We start from the raw sequence: 22,899 nt of genomic DNA, 5'->3' as shown, positions 1-22,899 counted from the left end.
TCAGTCTCCTCCCAAAGCACCCAGAGCTGCCCCAAATGCTATTTTCTCTGGTACCCAGTGTAACTGAGATGGACGATCACATTGCCAGAGGATGCTTACTCTTTTCCCTTGAGATGATTCAGGCAAACTTACCCAGACCACCCCCTAAACAAAAGGCGTGTGTGTGTGTGTGTGTGTGTGTGTTGATTGCAACAGGAAGACAGGGTGATCTCTCTACCCAAGACTTGTCGTGCAGTAGATAAGGAGATCCCTGATTTCCTCCTTTCCTTCTCACTCCATACTCAGGCTCTCCAAATTCCCATCAGAATCCTGGAGTCTGCCCAGTGTGGAATTTAAAGGGACAGCATCTCTCTTGCCTAGGGTTTTGGACATGTCTCTTTCATTTATAATGGTGAGTTCAAGTGTGCAGCACTATCCCGTGATTTAGACGATATTTTTCCTTCGTAAGTACCAACATTGAGCTAAATAAAGGCACCGTCTATATTCCTAGCATCTCTACCAAACCAATGCCCAGAGACCAAAGAGGAAGTCCACAGCGGGCTTCCCGGAGGCTACGTGATCCTGTAGTAAGAACCCTATTCCATTCCCCTGTGAGCTGAAGAGATCTAATTAAAAAATACACAGACGCACAAGCACACACACACACACACACACACACACACACACACACACAAAACCGCGTTGAAAGTAGGTTATAAGGCACAGGGACACACACACACACACACACACACACACAGACACACACACACACACGACACCACGCATCAAACGCAAACGACGCTTCACAGGCAAACATACACTACCATCACATCAAGTTCCCACCATGGTACACACGTCGGGAGCGCGCGGGGACACACACGACACTTACTAAAACCCGCATTTAACCCATGGAGTCCAATGTACAGGAACCCCAGTCTCTAGAACAGGAGAGGACTTGGAGGCAAGGGAAGACCGGACGAGGGTGCTGGAAGGGGGATGGGAGGTGCGGGCGGGGGCGCCCCGATTGCGGTCCGGGGCGGGTTCCAAGGGCAGAGGGGCTGTGGGGAGCTGCGCCGGGAGTCGTCTTACCTGGAGTCAATGACCGTCTTTGGCGGAGAACAGCAGGAGGACGCTTTTTATTCGGCTCGGTGGGAACTTGGAAGAGCCCTGCGTCCAGCTCGCATACCGGGGACGGCGCGGGGACTGCAGGCGTGGGGGTACCTGGCTCCTAGCAGCCTGGCTCATACTCAGCCTTAAAGTCCCCTTGGCTGGTCCCGAGGACAGGCATGAATCCCGGCTCCGGAAGGTGGCCACTACTCCCTCTGCCTCCGGCTCTCTGTCTCTCTAGCCTTCTCCTTTGCCTGCGCTCTTCTCCTCCTCTTGCCCACCCCCCCGTGCCAGATCAGTTCGCAGCCGTGGGGACCCGGAGCGAGGCGGCTGGCGAATGGAGAGGGAAGTCCAAGTACGCCGCGGTCTGCGGGCGGGGAGCAGCGGAGGCCGGGCTAGGTAGTGGGAGGGACTTTGCGGGCGACGGAGGAAAATGAATGGGGGAGAGGCTGCCGGGGGCGGGGAGGGAGGAGCTGAGAGCCGGGGTAGATTCCAAGGAGTGTTTTGTACGTCTTCAGGCGGTGGGGGAAGAGAAGTGGGGCCGCCTGAAGGGAGGGGCGGACTGGGTGGGCCAAGGATGAGCTTCAGGGGAACTCACATGAGTCTGGGGACAGTGCGGCGAGTCTCCTTACAGGAGCACCCCAAAGGACCGTATGCGCGCAGATCCCGAATCGTGATTCTAGCTGAACCGGGTCTGTAGCTGAGTGATGCGCGAGCGTCTGGTATTTCTAATTATGCGGGAGCTTAACGTGACTGCATGCACATACCTGAGTGTGGGTTTTGTCTGGGGTGACGCACGTCTGAGTCCCGTTGTGTCTCTGTGTTTCCCTGTGAGTACTGGAAATTGTTTTTGTGTGTAGGCGAGATCCCACTTAACCTCCCAGAATTAAGCACACACTTCCTTACGTGGGAAGGATGTCAGAGTGGGAAGCCGAAGAGAACGCAAAGTTCTCTAGGGACCACCAGAGACAGGGAAAAGGCCAGGGTAGCTAAACTAAGACAAGAATACAGATAGCGGGAAAACTCCGCATTCTGCCTGAGGTGCAGAAAGGGCCTCTCCCTGAAGTATAATGTAAGGCCTTTGCATGGTCTGAATCTCCAAATTATTCACATTCTATGTATTTTGTTTTACTGTACTCAAAGCGTAAATCCATCAGAAGTGTTGATTCCTAGTTCTTTAAAGATTTAGCCAGGGTTGGAAGCTCTGTGGAAGTTACCAGAGTGAAAAGCAGGAAAGCGTCAGGAAAATAGAGGAAAATGTAAAGGAATCCAGATGCAATGAAAAGTGCAAGTGTTGGGCATAAACTGGAATCTCGTCTGTGTAGGATCTTGGCCAAGTTACCTTAGCCTTTACTTTCTTATTACCTCCCATGTAGTTAATTCACCCTGTCTATTACCCGCTGCTGTGATTCCTAGGTTATTAATGTTTCTCTTACCCGAAAGGTGACAAGGCAGACACGCAGTCAGTCGAAAAATGTAGAAGAACCTAAAAAAACCAATGACTGAAAAGGAGGAGTTTTGAAGCAAAATGGGAGAAAAGTCCTTGAACTCCAGACTAGGATCTTGAGAAAAATCAGCATATTGACAAAGAAGAAGGAGAAGTAGAGGGAAAAGAGACAGAAATATAAAGGCATCCGAGAGAGGCTAGCAGTAGAACCCACGGGAGGTCTCCTCTGCATTTGAAGTGCAATGTAAATGGGAGAAGGTCAGTACCACGGACAGCTCTCAGGCCACTGACCATATGGGCGATTTCTCTTTCTGACTGATGTTTCTTGGGCAACAATTTTGTTCTTCCCTTGACTTCTGGCCTGAGTTGAGATCCTGGTCATTTCTTCTTGAAAAGATTACAATATAAAGAAAAACACTCACCACACATGATGTCCCACTTTCTATCCTGTATCCTTTCTTTTCTTTCTTTCTTTTTTTTTTTGCCCTCTCTATCTATACCACGTGGTTTCCTAGTTATTTGTCACATACTTGTTTTGCTCTGTCACCCCCAGCTGGGAACTGCCTCCTTGAAAAATACCAACAACAGCTGGTGATGCAGTCAAGAAATCAGTCTAAAACAACCTAGTCAGATGAAGACCAAGACAGTTGATCTCCTTCCTTTATCTTCCTTCACAATTAGACTCTCATGGTAGTATATGGTCAAAATGCTGTGCAAATAGGACACTTAATAACGTAAAAAGTTACTCTGTTTATTACCAGTCACCCGAAACAGTCAATATTTCACTTAGAAACATAGAATCATATATACATGTATATATATATGTATATATATATATATGTGTGTGTGTGTGTGTGTGTGTGTGTGTGTGTGTGTGTGTGTGTGTGTACTGGGAAAGAGAGAAAGAGAAGGAAGAAGGGGAATTGTTAAACTTTTACCAGGCACTAACCTTCATTTAGAATATTTTCTAGATAGGTCTCAAAATACTATGTGAGTAAGGGTTATAGTTCTGTTCCTACAATGACTTTCCAACATGCACAAAAGCTAAAGCATGTCCCAAAAATACCAGTAGAGAGAAGTTGGAGATAGAAAAATTAGAAGGTCAGAATCATTTTCATCTTTAGTGAGACTGAGGTCAGCCTGGGATACATGAGAGACTGCCTCAAAAAGAAATAAAAGAAAGAAGGAGAAAAGGAAAGAAGGAAGAAAGGAAGGAAAGATGGGTTGAGTGATTAAGACAAATAATATTACCCCATTTTTATATAACAAATCACCCTAACACATGAGTATCTACTTAGATTCATTTCACCATAATTTGATCAGCCCTGAAATTTGAAGCGCATTTCTATGTCTAAATATTTACTGTGTTTTCAGGAAAGAATGGGAAAACCCCAGGGTGGTTGGACAATCTTGGAACTCAGTGGAGTATTGTGCCCAACATAAATACAAACCCTGATACCTGGAACCCTTGACTAATGTGTGCCAATGAAGGATTCAGTAGACGTTGTCCCTGGAGAAGGATATGAAGACTTCACAGGACTGATTTAAGGCTCGCTGGAACTTTATTGGTTCTGAGTTTTAGATAAAACTTGAACCTTTCTAGGTCTTGGCTCATTTGCATTTGGCTCTGTTTAGCTGCCCTGTTTCTATAAGGCAAGCCTGAGAGGGCCATTTAAAACTGTCTCCAAAGACTTCTTGGTCATCAGGAAAGTTCCTAATGACTTATGGAGAAAGTAATCAGAACCATATGGATCACATTTATGCAGAAAGACACACTGGTGGGGAAAGGTTTGGAGGCCAAAAATATACTCTGTCTTCTTTTTTATTTTTTTTTCCTTTGCCAAAGAAAGAACATTTAAGGAAGCTTGAGATATGTGAGAAATGTCTTGTTCTTTCTTTGGGGTGGGTGTTGGTGAGCAGCTGCTTGCTATTTCCACGGAATTTACAAAAAGCTTGCATGGGTGGAGGGAGTTTCCAACAAATTAAGGTAGACTTGAGTGAGAACTTACTATCTGTGGGCCTGGAGGTGAATGCTATAAAAAGACCTTGATCAAGGACATTTACACAGGCAACAGCATCCTATTGTCATTACACACCATTATCTTGGCATGGATTCGATAATATTTGTTAAGTCTCAGCTCATTTTAAGCATGTTACAATTGCTACTGGCTGTGTTTTGTGGGGGAAAAGGTTTATGAAAATGTATTGAACTTTTGATAAAATTTTTTTTCTAAATCCCTCTTTGTTAATACCATTCACTGTCCCTAGATCTTCTGGTATCTTTTCTGATTTCACGCTTGGCATTTCTTTTTAGAGTTTACCTCACTGGAATTCGAGTTGACTAAAATTAAAAAAAATACATAAAGAATAATATAAATATGCAAAAAGCAACTTTTGATTCTAGAAATGTTAAGAGACATAGAGAAATTTTGCCAATAAAATGAAGGCCCTGCTTCCCTCACGTCAAATAAAGACAAGATTTTCTCCTATTTGTGCAGGACTTTTAGCCACCTGCTGCTGCCTCAAAGGCTTACGTTTTCTATGGCTGCTAAACCTCAGAGGAGTTAAAAATCCCTTAATCTGGGGTACTTTGGGTTCAAAGAGGGCTGAACATCTGTAGGAAGAAACTTGAATTTCTTAAGGGCCTGCTGAAAGTGAGATCATATGAAAGACTTAAAGATGAATGACCACCTGACTTCCGTCTTCCAGGAGTCTAAAGTCCTCTACAGGGCCAAAGTTGGGCCAAATAATCACAGTATATCAAAGAGTGTAGTTGTGATCTTCAGAACGCTTAGAAAATTCTAGAAAAGCTCAGAGGGAAACATTTACTTCGGTATCAGGGCTGGTGTAAAACAGCAAGAGATGGTTGTATTAAGTCTTGAAAGCAGACGAAAGAGCAGGCCTTAGTGTTTACTAGTTTCACAGGTTTTTATTTAATTTTATATGCTAGAGGTATAGAACCCCCCCTCTCTGTGTGTGTGTGTGTGTGTGTGTGTTTGTGTGTGTGTTTGTGTGTGTGTGTGTGTCTGTGTATGTATGTGTGTGTGTAGTTATGAACACAGTTTATGTGGAACACTCCCTTTACTCTCACCTCACTAAATAATGTATTTGTATGTTTCAGTGTGTGAGTGCATATTTGTATCTGTGTTCATATGTTTGGAATTCCATTTGTAAGTTGTGGTTCCTCCGCATATGTATATAAGCTTGTCTTTCAACTAAACCCAGAGCTTACTGATATATCTTCTATTGCTAGCTAGCTTGGTCTGCAGATCCCATATTTCCACTTCTGAGCCCTGTAGTTATAGATAGGCATCACACTCACTTGGCTTTTACAACAGTCTAGGAATTTGAACTATTGCCCTCATTCTTGCTAAACAAGCATATTGACAACTGATCTACTTGCCATCCTGGATATTAATATTTTTAATATTGTAACACTTATTATATATTTATTGATATATGGATAACCATTATTAGTAAACTAACATTTATTAATCTCTATAGGTCAGAAGCATCCAAACCTTGACTGTCTCTCACCAGAGTTTAAATGAGCATCTGCTCACTGAAAAAATTGCTATTGTACAGTGAACCCTATTTCTCTTTCTCTCCTACTCTATCCCCTTCTGATCCTGATCTCATCTAAGTCTTCTGGAGGCAGTATGCTTAAAATGAAATTTCTATTCACTATTGTACTTATGTACAACCTGGTAGACCTCAAGCTGCATACCAAAATCAGAACTGCAAAACTCAGACCTCTGTATCTTCCATTCTCTGGTCCTTGTAATATTTACATTCATGTTATGTCTACTTATTGTTATTTTGCCTCTGGTAGTGGAAATGAACTGTACAGTGATGGTTAATTCTGAACTTCCATATAAACAAAATGATTAATGCTAGCCCCTTCAGTGTCATTGCATTTGTTTCCAAGCACTGCTATATGTCCATTGTGACATGTAACCTCTATGCAACAAGGAAGTTCACATGACACCTTCTCTGCTGCTACAACTAAGGTGGAGAGTATTTTACATGCAGTGTACATAATCTGTCTCAACTTTCTCTCTTTCTAAGATGATGTACAAACCTCTCAACTCCAGCCACACTGGTCCTTTTCCAGGGCCTATAATTTATCTAGTTCCCGCTTGCCTTCAGGCTTACATCTGTGTTTTCTGTTCCATTCAAATCCTTCTCACACTTCGAGTATCATTGTAAATATCACTTCCATGTCTCCCAGACAGGATATTGGCTCTCTCATAACTCTGAATGTCTCCTTCATCACAATTGTAATTAAATAATTACCAATGGCATTATTCATCTAATGTATATTTCCTAAGCTAAGCTCAGTGGCATAAAAATATATTTATAATGAAAGCTGAGCATGCAAAGACTCAATGAGCACCAATAGCTTCCTCTTGACCTTCACAAATATTAATTTAAGTCTTCACATTAGTCTGTTATGTGGGTATTTCTGTTATGGCCATGACTTCCATTTTCATTGGTCAATATTATATAACAAAAGCAGACTCAACCTTAGACCGTCGTACTGTAGGAGCCAAACATGAACTCATGGTGCTATTTACCCTTCTACATGGAAGGAGTGTAGTGCATATTTCTTCTACACCCAGAAGTTCTCTCAAATCCATTGAGTTCTTATGAATATACTGTCTCTTCTAATTCTACAATACTCCTTGCTTTTAATCAGGGATATTTACATATGTCAATCTTCTTTGAAGTGCTCCAGATATCAGAAAACACATACTCATATTCCAAAGCTTCACTGACACATCTGATTTCCGAAGGAGGAATTAGACCTATATTGGTTGCCTGACAGGTTCTTAATATGTAATAGCTGAGGCTGTAGGCATGAGTGCATGCATGCTGGTCTTACTACATGTGACTAATCCCAATGTTTCCTCTTCTTTCTCCATCCCATGTTGCTAAACTCCTGTCTTTCTAAACCTGTATCTTGTCCAGCCCTTTGCCCTAGTAACATATAATTCTAAAATCACAAAAGCGGGAGTATATGATCTTCTTGATGGAGACTCAAGGGACATCTGTAATGTAAATTGCTTTAACATCCAGTTTAAATTGATAGTGCAGCAAACATAGAGATCTTGAAAATCTCACATTGCTTAACGTCCGGTTTCTGCAACCTCACTTTTCTGTATTAATTCAAAGAGGTGGTTAACACAGAAGATAGCCCCACTTCGTAGGGCTAGAAACATCAGCTTATGTCCAGTCAAGGACTTTCAGAACGATTTGTAATGAGGGGTTCTCCCATGATCTAGATATTCACTGAAGCCCTCATTCTAAATGGCTGGCCCCTAAGTTTTTTCTCTCTCCTTCCCTCCCCTCCTCTCCTCTCTCTCTCTCTCTCTCTCTCTCTCTCTCTCTCTCTCTCTCTCTCTCTCTCTCTCTCTCTCTCTCTCTTTGCTGTGGTCCACCAGGGGGAGCCCAACATTGGCTATTTTTAGGTTTCACCTGCCTTAAGGCCCATTTCTCCATTTTATAAAGGAGCCAGTTTTCCTTTTTTTTTGGGAAACCAAACTGATAAATTTCTCACTTTATACATTTATATAGGTTTTACTCCTTGCCCTAATTCTAAGGTATATGAGCAAAACAGGCCAGTCACATCTCCTGCCTAGGATTGCTTCAGAAAGGGTTGTAGTACAGATCCCCAAGACCAATCAGTTCTAGAGTATTTAATCAATTCTTTATTTAATAGTTCTCTGAAAAGTGAAATAATGAGGTCAGTCAAGAAAGCTGAGTAGGTAAAGATGACCTGAGTTAGGATTCCAGGACTCACACATTAGAAATAGCAAACTTTTGTCTTCTGAGCTGTATATATGGAGGTGATTTGTTGCAATTACACACACACACACACACACACACACACACACACACACACACACTAAATAAATAAATAAATAAATAAATAAATATAATTAAGAAAAATAAATGCAACTAAATGTAATAAAATTAAATAATGATGATGGGCATAACTAGTAAATGGTGACAAACCCTGGAATTCTGTCAATTATTTTTTACCACCACACAGAGAAATGGATTGGGAATGAAGTAGGAAGCTGTAATGATCCACAGGTTTCCAAAGTCATCATGGTTTTGTTGTTATTGTTGTTGTTGATGATGTTGATGATTTGGGTTATTTTTTGTTGGTGGTGGTCTTTTGCTGTCATTGTTTTTGAATTTGTATACTTGCTGTCAAGTATATTCTTATAGATCATGATAGATCAGGGAATTGGGTTTAAGATAAAATCATGTGACTTAGAAGGACTAGAACTAGTACTGCCACCTGTACAGAAACGAATAGCTGCCAATAGGATCCTGCCTCTGTCAAACTTCATACCATGCAAAAGGAGTCCATATGCCCTTCTTGACTCTGTGTGCTCAACCTTTGTCTTAGGCAGAATTCCACAATGAATTCTAGTAACACCCATTTTTATGCAACCACATCTCCTCTAAGTATGGCTGGAATCTTTACGTGTAATGAGATATCAGTACTAAAGCATGGTAAGTTTTAAAAGCAAAGAGTTTTCTCAGGATGAGGAGGCCTTAGTGGCCAACTCTAGCTCACTTGTAAGAAACTATCAGCCAAGTACATTTTGAACAGTCTATGGCCTCCTGTCGCACGCCTAACAGCGGAAGTGGTGTGCGTCTCTGACTCTTTTGCTTGCGATTGGGACCTTTTTCTTCCTATTGGATGCTTCTTCCAGCCTCGATATGGGGGTTGTACCTAGTTTTATTGCATCTTGTTTTGCCATCTTCAGTTGATATCACAGTAGGCCTGTTCTTTTCTGAATGGAAAGAAAGAAACCACGGACTTGGGGGGGGGTGTAGAGACTGGAAGCAGTGGAGGAAAAGAAGGCTGTGTGTCATGATGTATTATAAGAGTAAAAAATAAATTAAAAAATTTAAAAAGTTAATGTCATCTGTATAAACATAAGAACTGAAGCTGAGAGGTGTGGAAGAAAATGTTTCCTTTTGCTCACACATATTCCTCACAGTAAAGAGGTGTTCCAATCCAGTGACATTATTTGTTCAGAGGTGTAAATAAACACTAATTATTCTCAAGTCATTGAGCATAATAAATATGAGAAATAGAATTAGGAATTAAATAGATTTCAGTAAGAACCGGGCATTATCATTTCCTAGGAAGATATATAATAATCCTTACCTGGAACATTACAGGTATAACTCTAACCCAGTGTAACCTTCTGTCATTGGGAAATTGAGATCCAATAATTTATTCAGAATCTCATGTTCTGAGTCTCTTTTATATGCTGGTATGACAAAATTAGAGATCAATTGAGAAATGATGTCTATTCCACAAGATTGTTATAATAATGACATAAGATAAGCATTGTCTATGGAGTTTAAAATATGGATACCATGCACCAATATGACTCATGATCAAAGTAGTTCCATGTCAACAGGAAATATGCAGCTATTAATGTTTACTGAGCTTCACACAGAATCAAGTTTCTCTTAATGATATCCACCTGTTAGTTCATACACTTACCACAAAAATACAAACCAAGTGTTATGATCATCACTGTCAATGTGAATATGTTTAATAAGAATCAAACTAATGTTTAAAATCTGATCCTCTGTTCTCAAGTCAAAGCATTTTATCTACTGCCTACTAAATCTCACTAAATGATTTTAAAGAAGTGCGGTAGGATAGTAGAGGCTTTCATTTATTTGCCTTTGTTTGATGGAAATTTCTCCAGTCTCATGTGCCACTTGTACATTCTAAGGTTTCCATATCTGAAATTCTGACCAAGTCAGTAGCACTAATTTAAGGGTTAGGGAGAACAACATTATAAGTTCGTGTGTGATTTCCTGTAACCTATATTTGCCATTTACTCAATGTCTATGATGTTTAAAGAGTGTTGCTCTAAGTGCTTCACATATATTGCATAATTTAGTTAATCAATTTAACTGAACTGAAGCTCAAAACAGTGTGAATCACAGACTACCAAAATTAATTTAAAAAAAAATAAAAGTTAAAATAATTTGCTTAAGAATTCATGGAGAGCTGAATTAGTGCTTGAAACCCAATGTTGTAATCTTTGTTTCTCCTAGCTATCTATGCTCTGTACTTAGCACTATTGTGCAACCCAAAGCAGTTTGTTACAATGTATCAAGGAAGCCTGTTCTAGTTGAGCCCAGAGTAACATCTCTCTGCCTCAGAAAGTTTGCTTTAGAGTCGCCAGCAAGCTGTATTGAGAAAGGATGATTGGCTTTTGGGTTTATAAACTTAAAAAAAATAAAAACGAGTAAACATTGTTTATAATAAACTCTCTGGAAGTTATCTTGAAATTCAACTGGTTAATATTTTTTCATTCATATCTTTATAGATTTTTTTCTACATCCCTAGCTGTTTCTCATTTATCTTTCACCTGAGGCAGCCATTGCGAACTGATAGTGGCATCACCTCCTGCAACAAGCCCTCCCAACACCTCTTAGCACAGTCTTCAAGCCAGAACCTTGAATGAAATACACCCGCCTCAGGAGGCAAAGTCTAGAAGCAAACTCTGTGTTCTCTCCCTGAGACCAGTAAAGGTCTTCTGTAGAGTTTAGAGATAAAAGCCTGTTTGACCAACAGTATAACTAAATAGAAAAAAGATATGTGCCTTGTGAGCTAAGCATATTTTTACCTTTCTATTACAACATTCAAGTGATCAAGAACTGTTGTCATTCTCTGTTTTCAGCAGAGAAAATTGTTTACAGACCCAGAGTCCCTGCTTCAATTGTGTAGTATACAATATTTATGGACCTAAGATATAGTTGAGAATGTCAAAATCTTTTTCAGTAATATGGGGATACTTAAGATTTTGCTTGGGACAGATATCCCCAGAAACAAATTAGCAAATTAATGTTTATTTTATTTAATAGTGAGAGGATGAACAAAGCCTTGGTATATGAATTTCGTCATTCCTTGTCTCTGCTAATACTTTTGCCAATATTATACCTTGCTGATAATAACACTGTTAAATGCACAAGCTATAATTAACTACTGAGCCATTCATTGGAGCACTGAATCTTCTTACAGGATCACTACAGACGCCAAAGAGTAATAAGAATTTAAAAGTTTTAGAGGGAATAGTGACTCAAAATTACACATCAGATTAGTACTTCATAGCTTGTGAATTAGAATAAACAAACACAAACAAGATAAAATAAAAAGCAAATGAAGATGAAGGATAAAGAGTGAAAACAGGAAGAGGAGGAAAAAAGAGGAAATGAAGATGAATAATACTACGTAAAACTGGCAATGGCAAGATGAAGAAGAGGAAGAGGAAGAGGAGGAGATAGTGAAGGAGGAAATTTATTTGTTAATGTATCTAAAAATAAATAGCTAATACTTCTCAACATTTTGGCTAAGATCAAGTGTAAAAATTAGATAGTTGACCATCATTCAGATTCTCACCTGTGTCATCAGGATCCACCTTGTCTCTCTCAACTCACTCTCTGCTTCAGTTGACCTGATTATCAAGTAGACATTGTCCATCAGTAGCTCAAATGGCAGTTTTAGTCAGTTCTAATCAAGGTCTTAAGATTTTGTTCAATTGGTTGTAATGGAGCTGTATTTCATGGTCTATGATCACTATCAGCCTCGAGAACAACCAGATAGGTTAAGGAAAAAAATGGATTCTTCCTCCTGAGAAAATTTGAGAATCTCTTTCCATAAACATGAAGAAAGAAAGCTATGCATACAGCAAATGACCATGCTGCCAGATCCCGTGACTCTCAATAAACGATCCCATAAATCACATCTAGGCAAGCTCTAAAGGAAAAAATTCCATTTGTGAAGTATATTCTTTATCAGCAAAAAATTTTGTAGAGAATGTGTAAATGATCAATTTAATATATACCTAGATGATTCTCAGCAATCTGTTAGAAATGTTATATCTGTATCTTTCTTATAGTTTCTTAGGGTTGTTTCTGATTCCAGAAAGTTATTTTATTTTGATATCAATATTTCAAACTGTTTGAGAGTTTTACCCATTTATATATAGTGAATTTTAGTCATTCTGATTCTCCTTCATCCTCCCACTGAGTCTTCCTGCGACTTTCATGTCATCTTGCTGGCCCTTGCCCCATGTTGGTGGGCGGTTAATCACTGAAGTTATTCATCTATTTTTAAACCACTGAAGAATGTGACACACCCCTCCTAACTAGCCTTAATTGCTAATAGTACTTCTGAGGACAAAGCGCGTCCCTCATCAGTAATAAAATTTGGATGACCCTAAACCTATGGAACATACATTCACAGCTGCAATGATATGATGAATGCAGGAGCTCTGTCATGGCTAAAATATAGCTCCCCATCTGCAACTATTTTATTATTTCTACCTCTTCTTTCACTTGTTTCCTGCTTCTATTTTAGAATGAGCCAAATACTACACCATCATTTCCACACTTTGGCTATTTGTGGGTTTCCCCATTGAGGATCTCTTGCTTCAATAAGAAGCATTTGTGATAAAGTCATGGGCAGCCCTTATCTATGGTTGCAAAGATGAGACTTTAGAGGGAACTCTGACAATGTAACTGTTTTGCAAAAGGGAAATAGTAGGTCCCCATATATTTTATCAGAAAAATTCTTAGATACTGCTGAGTGTTGCATATTTTATTCCAAAATGACCACAGTAAATTTTGAATATCTCACTGATTTATTAAACAGGCAATAGACAGTAAAAGTTGATTTTATTTTTTAACTATGCATGCCCAGACTCACAAGCACGAGTAAAAACAAGATAAAATAAATATTATTAGGAAAAGAAATTTTAAAATGCCAGTTTTAATTGATTTTCCCCCCTCTGGCTCAAATAGACCCCGGAGTGTAATTAGGACATATGTATGTATTGAAAACATCATGCTGTTTTTTCATTCTTTGATGTCTATTAATATCATAAGTATAGTGGTTTATGTAATAACTCACATTATTGACAATTACTAGCCAATATTTTGGAAGACACATGAGATCAGTATATGAAGAGAAAGAATGTGAGAACTGAGCTCAGAAAGCCATGTCTTTCTTGTGGCTAGTCTATTTTATTCAATAACATAACCCCATTAGGATTTGTATTATAGAGGTACATGACTGGGTTTTCCACAAATTTTATCTAATTTAATTTTGAATATTTCAGTGAGGCCAGCTTTTGATCATCTATCATTTATCTATAGTTTTCATCTATATCATTTGTCAAGCTATTTGCCTGGCATGTATCTATCATTTGTCAATATATTTAAATATTTTCTCTAGACACTTCTAACACAGAACCAAAAACTCTTATTTAATTCTTTTGTGCCTCAGTTAGAAGAAGAATGAATGATGATATTACATAAACTCATTCCATTTCAGCTGCTTGGTTAGTCCTCGAATTCTGGCACTAATCCAGAAACTAACTGCAGCTCAGCAGCCCATTGTATCACATCCAACCTGGAGCTACAGGTCCAGGACCAGGTGCAGCACAAACACTGCTGCCCAGGTCTCAACTCTATGGCAACAAAATCCTGGCTAAAGCCTTGTTCAAATGCACTAGGGATAAAGGGACTAAGTAATCTACTTTATATGCAGCAAGCCATCACTTGGTTTCCAAAATTTGCCTGATAAGAATAATCTAAAAGTTTCTAATCTCCCATAGGTAGGTTTACATCTAATTCATGAAATAAACTACATCATTATTAAAAGGTAATAAACACTTCTGTGTGGTTGTGAATACATCCCCATAGAAAGAATATTATCTTTGCATCCAGATGGACATAGCTTCAAATCTCATCGCTGTTGCTAGTTTCATTGGTCCGGATTGCTGCACCTCAGTGATTCTCCTGTGGTTTGCATAAAAAAATTGGTTCAATAAAATGTAATTTACAAAACTGAACAAAAACTAAATGTATTACAGCTTGACATAGTTTCTGACACAAACTTCAATGCAGTATATGGATAAAACAGATACATTTTATATCCTTGACAAAAAGGGACTTCCTGGGGCTGTCACTATAAATCTTAGCACCAAAGTGTCTCTGGTATATAGTATATATCCAATGTATGTCCCCTGAATGAAATAGTGAAGAGAATTATTATATCTAAATCCATCAATACCTAGTCACATTTGCTTTCTTGGCCTTTGTTTGTTTGTTTGTTTGTGTAAAAGGTTATTAAGGCATTTTATCAAATAGTCAGTGCCCTGGATATATTTCCTGCTTGGTTCACTAACCTGAATTGTGATAACTAGTTAAAAGATGAGGCATACTGCTCTATTATGTGAAACATTGTCATATTACAGTCTGAAAGAGGAGGCAAATTTTATTCTTTAGTAACATTTTTAAAAAGGACCTATAAGCAAAAATTCACCTGAGAGCTAGGGAATGGCAACAATGTTTCATCTTTGGTTGATTCCACAAATCCCTGAGAGACAACTCTGGGTGGGCCAACTTATGTCCCTATGTTTTTCAAAGCTTTGATGAGAGTAGAGGGTTTCTCTGAGAAAGGGACTCTAAATTCCATTGATATTTTATAAATAACTATTATTGTATCATTTCTTGATCAATGAGCTGCAAGAGGTGATTCCTTGCTCTTCTGACTATCTTACACAGTGCAGCCTGCAAGCTGGAAAGAGGCAGGTAGATTCTTTTCCAACCCATTTTTAAGTGCTTGCAGCATCCATAATTTCCAAGCCAAAATAGCAATGCCATTCATCATAAGCTCACAGCCAGTTGAATATGGTCATGGAGAACTATATTGATATTCTGCTGCTTTCTGTTCCTCATGGCAGGGGGACTACATTTCTCCTATGCAAACAACTATCCTTATGACGAGTGGTGATCCTATTTGACAGAGCCCAAAATTCATTGCAGAATCATCTGTCTCCTGGGAACATATCATCTACCTCAGGTAAGATGAGTGCACCTCAAATGCCTGTTTCTTAAATAATCCTGAATCTCCACCCCATTCAAAAGACACCTGTAGAAACAGAGGAATACGAATCTTTCCTAATGTTTCTGTGCTTTTAGAAATTAAAGATCGACTGTATGGCCTTGAATGGTTACAAACATTTCAGGATTAGCAGGTTAACTTAAGGCAGTTGGAATCCAGGAGACCGTTATTTGAGACAAGAGACTTGATAGTAAATGATATTTATAATTAATGAAAGAAGTATTTATTTTATTTTTTGGTTTTGATTTTTATTGTGGCTGATGTTATTTTTAAAAGCAGCCATTACTGTTCTCCTCCAATTTAAACTGCATAATCCTCCATGCCTCAGTGAGCCTGCCAAGTTCAAGTTATGGTAGACTGAGCAGGGGTCTTTTACTCTTGGGCACATCTGCATTCATGCTGCACAAATGGAACCCCTCTGACTCTGATAGTATCCTCACTTGTGAACATAGTTGGAAGGAAAGTGAAGGGCACAGGGGTTCTAATTTGTTCTGGTCCACTCTCTTCCTAGGGTGTATGTTTGTATGTTTAACTGAACAACAGGGCACGTGTTTAAAATTACCAATGAGGCACTGAGCCAGGACTTAAATGTTTTTGAAGTGCAAGTCCTACATTGTATTGAATCTCATTTTCAATTTGATGTTTAAATCTGAAATATCAGAAAAGTAGTCAAATTTATTACAACTTTAAGACTGTACTGTTATTATTAGGATGTTTCCTGAGTCATTTGGGGTCACTGCTGCTCAAGAAAACACAAAAATGTCAAGGAAGCAGATAGAAAATTACGCCATTTTTCTCTTCTCTTCTCTTCTCTTCTCCTCTCTTCTCTTCTCTCTCATATATATATAATATATATTATATATAATTGCATATTTATGCATTTCCATTTAAGATATGATCCCCTTCCTTCCCTCTCCCATTCCCCCTCCTTCCTCCACTGTTTCTATGAAGATGTTCCCACTCCCACCCACCCACTCCCACCTCAACACCCTGACATTTCCCTTCACTGGGGAAATTAGCCCTCACTTGATCAAGGACTTCTCCTCCTATTGATGCCAGACAATGCCATCCTCCATTATATATGTGGCTGGAGCCATGGGTCCCTCCATGTATACTCTTGGCTTCGTGTTTTAGTCCATGGGAACTCTGGGGTGTCTGGTTGGTTGATATGGTTGTTCTTTCTATGGGGTTGCAACCCCTTCAGATCCTTTAGTCCTTTATCTAACTCTTCCATTGGGATTCCTGTGCTCAGGCCAATGGTTAGCTGCAAGCATCCTCCTCTGTATTAGTACATCTTTGGCAGAGCCTCTCAGGAGACATCCATATCAGGCTCCTGTCAGCAAGTACTTCTTGGCATCAACAATAGTGACTGGGTTTGGTGGCTGCATATGGGATGGATGCCCAGGTAGGGCAGTCTCTGGATGACCTTTCCTTCAGTCTCTGCTCTACTTTTTGTCCCTGTATTTTTTCCATGAGTATTTTGTTCTCCTTCTAAGAAGGACTAAGTATCAAACATTTTGATCTTCCTTCTTGATCTTCATACAATCTGTGTAATTGTTTCTTGGGTATTCCCAGATTTTTAGCTAATATCCACTTATCAATGAGAGCATTCCAAGTGCGTTTCTCTGAGATTGAGTTATTTAATTTTGAATAATATTTTCTATTGCCATCCATTTGCCTAAGAATTTCATGTAGTCATTGTTTTTAATAGCTGAGTTTTACTTTATTGTGTAAATGTACCATGTTTTCTGTATCCATTCTTCTGTTGAAGAACATCTGGGTTCCTTTCACCTTCTGGTTATTATAAATCAGGCTGCTATGAATACAGTGGAGCGTGTGTCCTTGTTTTATGTTGGAGAATCTGTTGGGTGTATGCTTAGGATTGGTATAGCTGGTCCCTCAGGTAGTACTATGTCAAATTTTCTGAGAAACTGCCAGGCTGATTTCCAGAGTGGTTGTACCAGCTTCCAATCCTACTAACAATGAAGGAGTTTTCCTTTTTCTCCACATCCTCACCAGCATCTGCTGTCACCTGAGTTTTTGATCTTAGCCATTCTCACTGGTGTAAGGTAGAATCTCAGGAATTCTTTGTAAAGGCAGCAGCAGCTGTATACGACTGGCTATTGAAAAAAAGAGACATGGCTTTTCTAAACTGAGAAATGTCAAAAGTACAAATTCTGCACTGGATAGGTCAGAAAGTGTGGAAAAAATGGAACATGTGTACCATAACTGCATGTTGCTTACGTGATATGAAAATGATGCCATTTTGATGTGACATGTAAATATACCATTATATTTAATTTTACCTATTTCATGCATTCTCTGCTAGCATAGTCAGCGATTATTCCAAAGATCATAAAAACCGTTCAGTGTAGGTGAAGAGAGTGGAAAGGGAAGATTCTATTAGTGAAACAATGGGAAAATGAGGAGGAAGAAAACTATGAATGCTAACTGAGCATGCTCATGTTTACTTTTACTAATTATTAAGAACAAATACATGGTGACTTTGACAGCTAGGTGCTCATTTGAAGTGTCTTATAACTGAGATCAATAAATCTGAGACAGTGATGTGCTAAGAAATCCAAGAAATGCGAGACTGGGAAGCAACGATACTCGTCTCTCCACTGTCAAACTCATCCTTTCCCGTACACCAAAGCACACCTTTCTAAAATGTATTCATTTTGCTATAGCCAGTGGGCTAAAGATCTGCAATTCTGATTCTGCATCTCCACTTCTTATCTCCTTTCCCCCATCGCTCACAGGACTGCAAACAGGATTTAATATTGTTATTTTATTTACTACAACCATTTCTGGCCCCTGCACTCTGCTTGATGCAGTACAAAAATAGTTTGCCCTTTGGGAGGAGCAAGCCGAGTCTGTGCCCCTCCATGGCTGTATCGAGTTTATAAACCAGGCAGGGTGGATAGAGATAGCAACCTGGCTAAGTATGGCTCCAGGGGGAGTCGCTTTCTGGCTGAGTTGATAATAGAAAATGGAGAACCGCACCTCCAGGTCAGGGACTGAATCTAGTCCAGTCTTTCACTGTCTATTCGTATGATTACTCAGAGGAGGGCAGCAGGAATTTGAGTTTTTGCCAAAGACTTCTCTATTTTCCAACCCTTCCTCCCACTTCCTAGTCCCTTTCTATGCTGTTTCTTTAGGTCTGCTTTTCTTCAAAAGCCTCAGTGCACTTCATTGGTTACGAATGAGAAGTTATTCCCCACTAATTTCCCATGATCCCATACCCAAAATGAGAAAAAGAATCAGGACCAAATGGTTCAGACACATGGAAGGAAGTGTCATCTTTTCTACATTCTAATGTGGCTCTATAACATCATTAGGTAGTCATAATTAAATAACAATTTCTACGATTTGTTTTAAATAGTATCTAAAATTCTACAACTAAGTAGTAATTCTACAGTTAAGGTTTAAATAGTATCATAAAGATTGAGTTAGTGGTGTAAGGTTACTTTAACATATTTTCCGTGTACTTAAAACATAGTATATCATTTTTCCTTTAAATCCTGGATCACATTGATGCACAGGAATGTAATCTGTACACAGAATGAGGAGGTTCACACGCTCTAAACCTTAAGAGCTCTCCACTTCTTTATGGTAAGCAATAGCTTACCATATTGGATGCAGGGCTTTCTCAATGGGCAAAAATTTATGCTTGTTACTGTAGACCTAACCAATCACCAGGGCCTAATTAGGACATGAATCTTAGAAAAGAACCTACTATCACCACTTTGCTAAACCAATATTATTTCAAACTGTTTTCTAAATTCTTATACCCTCAGATAAAAGCATGTTTCACCATATGTCAAAAAAACTTATCTTCGAAATATATGGAGATAATTCAGGAGCAAAACCATAGAGGATATGACAAAACCCTTGTGCCCAAAACAAGAAAGATGTTAAGATCTGAAGACCAGGAAATTTGCTGTGAGTTTGTGACTAAAAGAACTGGAAGGTAAGCTTTATCTTTATTTCAAGAATATGGCTGCCTACACAAGACCAGAACTAGGAAGACATCAATGCATACAGTATACATGTTAAAGTGGAATGGGTAAATCTCAAGGATCCCAGCTCTAGGCAAGAACCACAAGCAAATAAGACATGACGAAAGCATGAGAATTAATCTCTCCGGAGGCTGAGTCCCCTAATTAGTTTATCCAATATCAAGTGATCAGCCTTGAAATTGTATAACTAGAAGCAACATTATATGTATTCAGCAGATTGTATTTACATATTTATGCACTTATACATATATATGTAACAAAAACAAATTAAAAGCAGCCATAAATTTTAGCGGGAGCAAGAAGAGGAAATGGAAGCTATAAGTTGAAGGAAATGAAAGGAAATGCTTACATTTTAATTAAAAATTCAGTAAAATAGTCTTCCATGCACACTGTACAGAATTATAGTTTTCTTTGACCTATGCAAGGCCCAATTTCCTTATTTCTAAAATGTGAATAATCATCTTGAACATTACCATGTTGCCATATGTCAACTCAATAAGTTCTTTCCTTGCTTTACATGATTGTATTTTTTAAAAAGGTGGGCTCCAAAGCAGGTAAACCATTATGTTCTAGATTAAAAGATAATCTAGTGTGAATTTTGAGATCAAAATGTTGTAATTCTGCTTCTATATACTTTTCTCATCTGTTCAAGTTCTTTTCTTTTACATACATTAACACTGAATCATGCTATATAATTTAACAATCCATTTATGAATATATATATATATATATATATTACATATGTACACAGTCCACGCTTGGCTAGGGTGTTTTACTGTCAGGAATATCCTGGTGAATTATAGTAAGACTGTAGTTTTAAAGAGACTCATGTAATTTCTAAATTATATTACACAAACTATTTTTATACAATATTGGGCCTAGTCTGATAAATTTTAAAATTAATTAATCCCAATTTTTATAATTTATTATTTCTTTTGATAACTCACAAAAGTAAAATGGATTCTGATTACTCCTTCACATGTTCTTTTATCTCCCCACCATTTCTAATACTCACCCCCAAACATATGCTGTTTCCTTTCCCAGATTCATGACATTTGATTTTTGTTTTTGAGATACGGTTTTTCTGTGTAGCCTTGGCTGTCCTAGTACTCATTCTGTACACCAGTTTGGCCTCGAACTAATAGAGATCTGTCTATTTCTGCTTTCTGAGGCTGAGATAAAAGTGTGCAGGACTACTGCCTAGAAAATATTGATTTTCTTTTGTGACCAATTGAGCTTAATGAGGGCAATCTGCATGAACTTGGCATTGAAATCATCCATTGGATTCTGATTGTATCACTCTTAGGTATAGAATTCGAGGTGATATCTCATCCCCCTTCTGAATCTATAAGTATCAAATAGTACTTCCCCCATTTTCTATAACATAGCAAGATGTCTACCTTCTACATAGAATTCTGAAAAATAGGACAAGTAGACAGCAGCCCACTGTTGATGGTAAAGTGTGTGCTCAAGATCATTCAATTAAACTCAAAGAATGAAACTAGTAAAAATTCTGTGATTTATTTTTACTGATTCTATATCATGACTCTGGGAAATGATAACTCACTTTTTTTTAATGTTTTCTTCAAGCCTTTCTTTAATTCAACTGCAGGGGATCCTGACTTCAGAGGGTTGGTTGGGTATATCTGCTTTTGTCTCAGTCAGCTGCTTGTTGAGCATCTCAGTGGGCACCATGCCAGGCTCCTCTCACGCATCTCCTTTTGGGTACCCTATAGAAAGACCAGCAGTCTCAACAAACCTGGACCCCCGAGATCTCTCAGAAACTGAGCCACCAACCAGGCAGCACACACTACCTGGTCCAAGGCACCTGACACATACAGCAGAGGACTGCCTGATTTAACCTCAGTGCGAGAAGGTGCACTTAACCCTTGAGAGACTTGGGGTCCCAGGGAATGGGGAGGTCTGTCGGGGTGTCAGAGAGTGTGGGGGTCTGGCACATCCTCTTGCAGACATGGGAGGAAGAATGGGACCTGTCAGAGAGGAGAATAGGGGGGTGGGTATAACAACTAGACTGTAAAAAATATTAAAGATTAAAGTTTTCAATGATAAAAATATCAATGGCATTTGGTTTTGGAAATAAACTTGTCTCTATGCTCGTTAAAAGCAGAGATGAATGTCAATGTTAATGTTCTAGGGAAATATTCACATGGATTTAAAAAAATCTTCAAGAAGGCTGATACGATATTATACCTTTAAAATATACATTTACAACTTTCAAATCCACCCAAGAAGGATTTATGGTATTAGGAGTTAGCTTTTATACCTAGCAACCTGAACAAATAAAAGACAAATTGGAGACAAGATTTTGAACAACATGTGGTGTAGACCGTGAGCTCAGCACAATGCCTGCCTGTGTTTTCTGCTAGAATCAATTTACACCATGTAAAACAAGGAGCGGGACAAAACTGTGTGCTGGAACATTCATAAAACGAAGCAAGAAGAGACCATAGGTTAAGAAAGCCAAGATGGCTGAATTCTCAGAGATCAGAACCACAAAGAGAGAAGAAACAAAGAAAGCAGTCTCTGGGGATCTGAATGCAATGTATGCCCTGTTTAGTGAATATGTCCTGTATCTGCTGAGATGACACTGACTAGGAGGACCAATGAAAGGGTCCTGATAAGGGGGGGGAGGCTTTAGTTATTTGGTAGTCTTATAGGAACAAGGGTGATACATGCTTCATTAACTAATCTTTAAGAAAATAGGCCAAATCCTGATAATGGTGTTGCTGGAAGAGTATATACTAAATGGTCCCTTAATAAATATCACTCTGGGCCAGTCATAACAATTTATTTTAAATCAAGAAAAACTAAATTTTAAGTATGATAATGTATGCCAGAGGGAATACACGTGTGTGTGTGTGTGAATATATATATATACTGAGCGAATGCTCACCATCCAGTGATAAAAATGAACAATATACAAAACACACCTATATCTTAGCAAAAAGGTGGTGGAGGCAGGAATATCAGGAGTTTAAAAGAACAACCTCAGCTCCATATTAAATTTGAGGCCTGGCAAAGTTCTGTGAGATTCTCTCAGAAACAATCAAACAACAAAATCATAATGTCTAACATCTAATAAACATCCAAAACAGTTAACTACAACATATACTTGTTCAAAAATGTCTTTCTGTATAGTATACAATATATTTGGAATTATCACTTATCTAACTCAGCCAAAAACTATGATTACAACCAGAAAAAGGGAATAAAGAGAATGAGATGTGTTAAATGGAGAATGAAATTTTAATTCAAAGGAGTTGAAATTGCTATTGAAAATACACTTGACATGCTCACTCTACAAAGTAAAATAAAGCAAAAGTATAAATAAGAAATTTAAAAATATGTAAATGGAAGCCACA

The 22,899-nt window shown here is 38.7% G+C and overlaps 1 protein-coding gene across 1 annotated transcript in view; it reads right to left on the bottom strand.

Annotated features, from left to right (window-relative positions):
• Window positions 1-1,464, bottom strand: part of Brinp1 (BMP/retinoic acid inducible neural specific 1) — a 190,095-nt gene extending 188,631 nt beyond the window's left edge. Inside the window, exon 1 of the mRNA XM_032902854.1 lies at window positions 1,069-1,464. The gene's annotated coding sequence lies outside the window, so the exon portion shown is untranslated. The remainder of the gene's footprint in view (window positions 1-1,068) is intronic.
• Between the last annotated feature and the right edge of the window lie 21,435 nt (window positions 1,465-22,899).

Source organism: Rattus rattus, chromosome 1 (genome assembly GCF_011064425.1).
Source record: "Rattus rattus isolate New Zealand chromosome 1, Rrattus_CSIRO_v1, whole genome shotgun sequence".
Classification (NCBI taxonomy): Eukaryota; Metazoa; Chordata; class Mammalia; order Rodentia; family Muridae; genus Rattus; species Rattus rattus.
The sequence above is the reverse complement of the archived record's forward strand: the minus strand, read 5'-3'. Positions and strand labels throughout refer to the sequence as shown.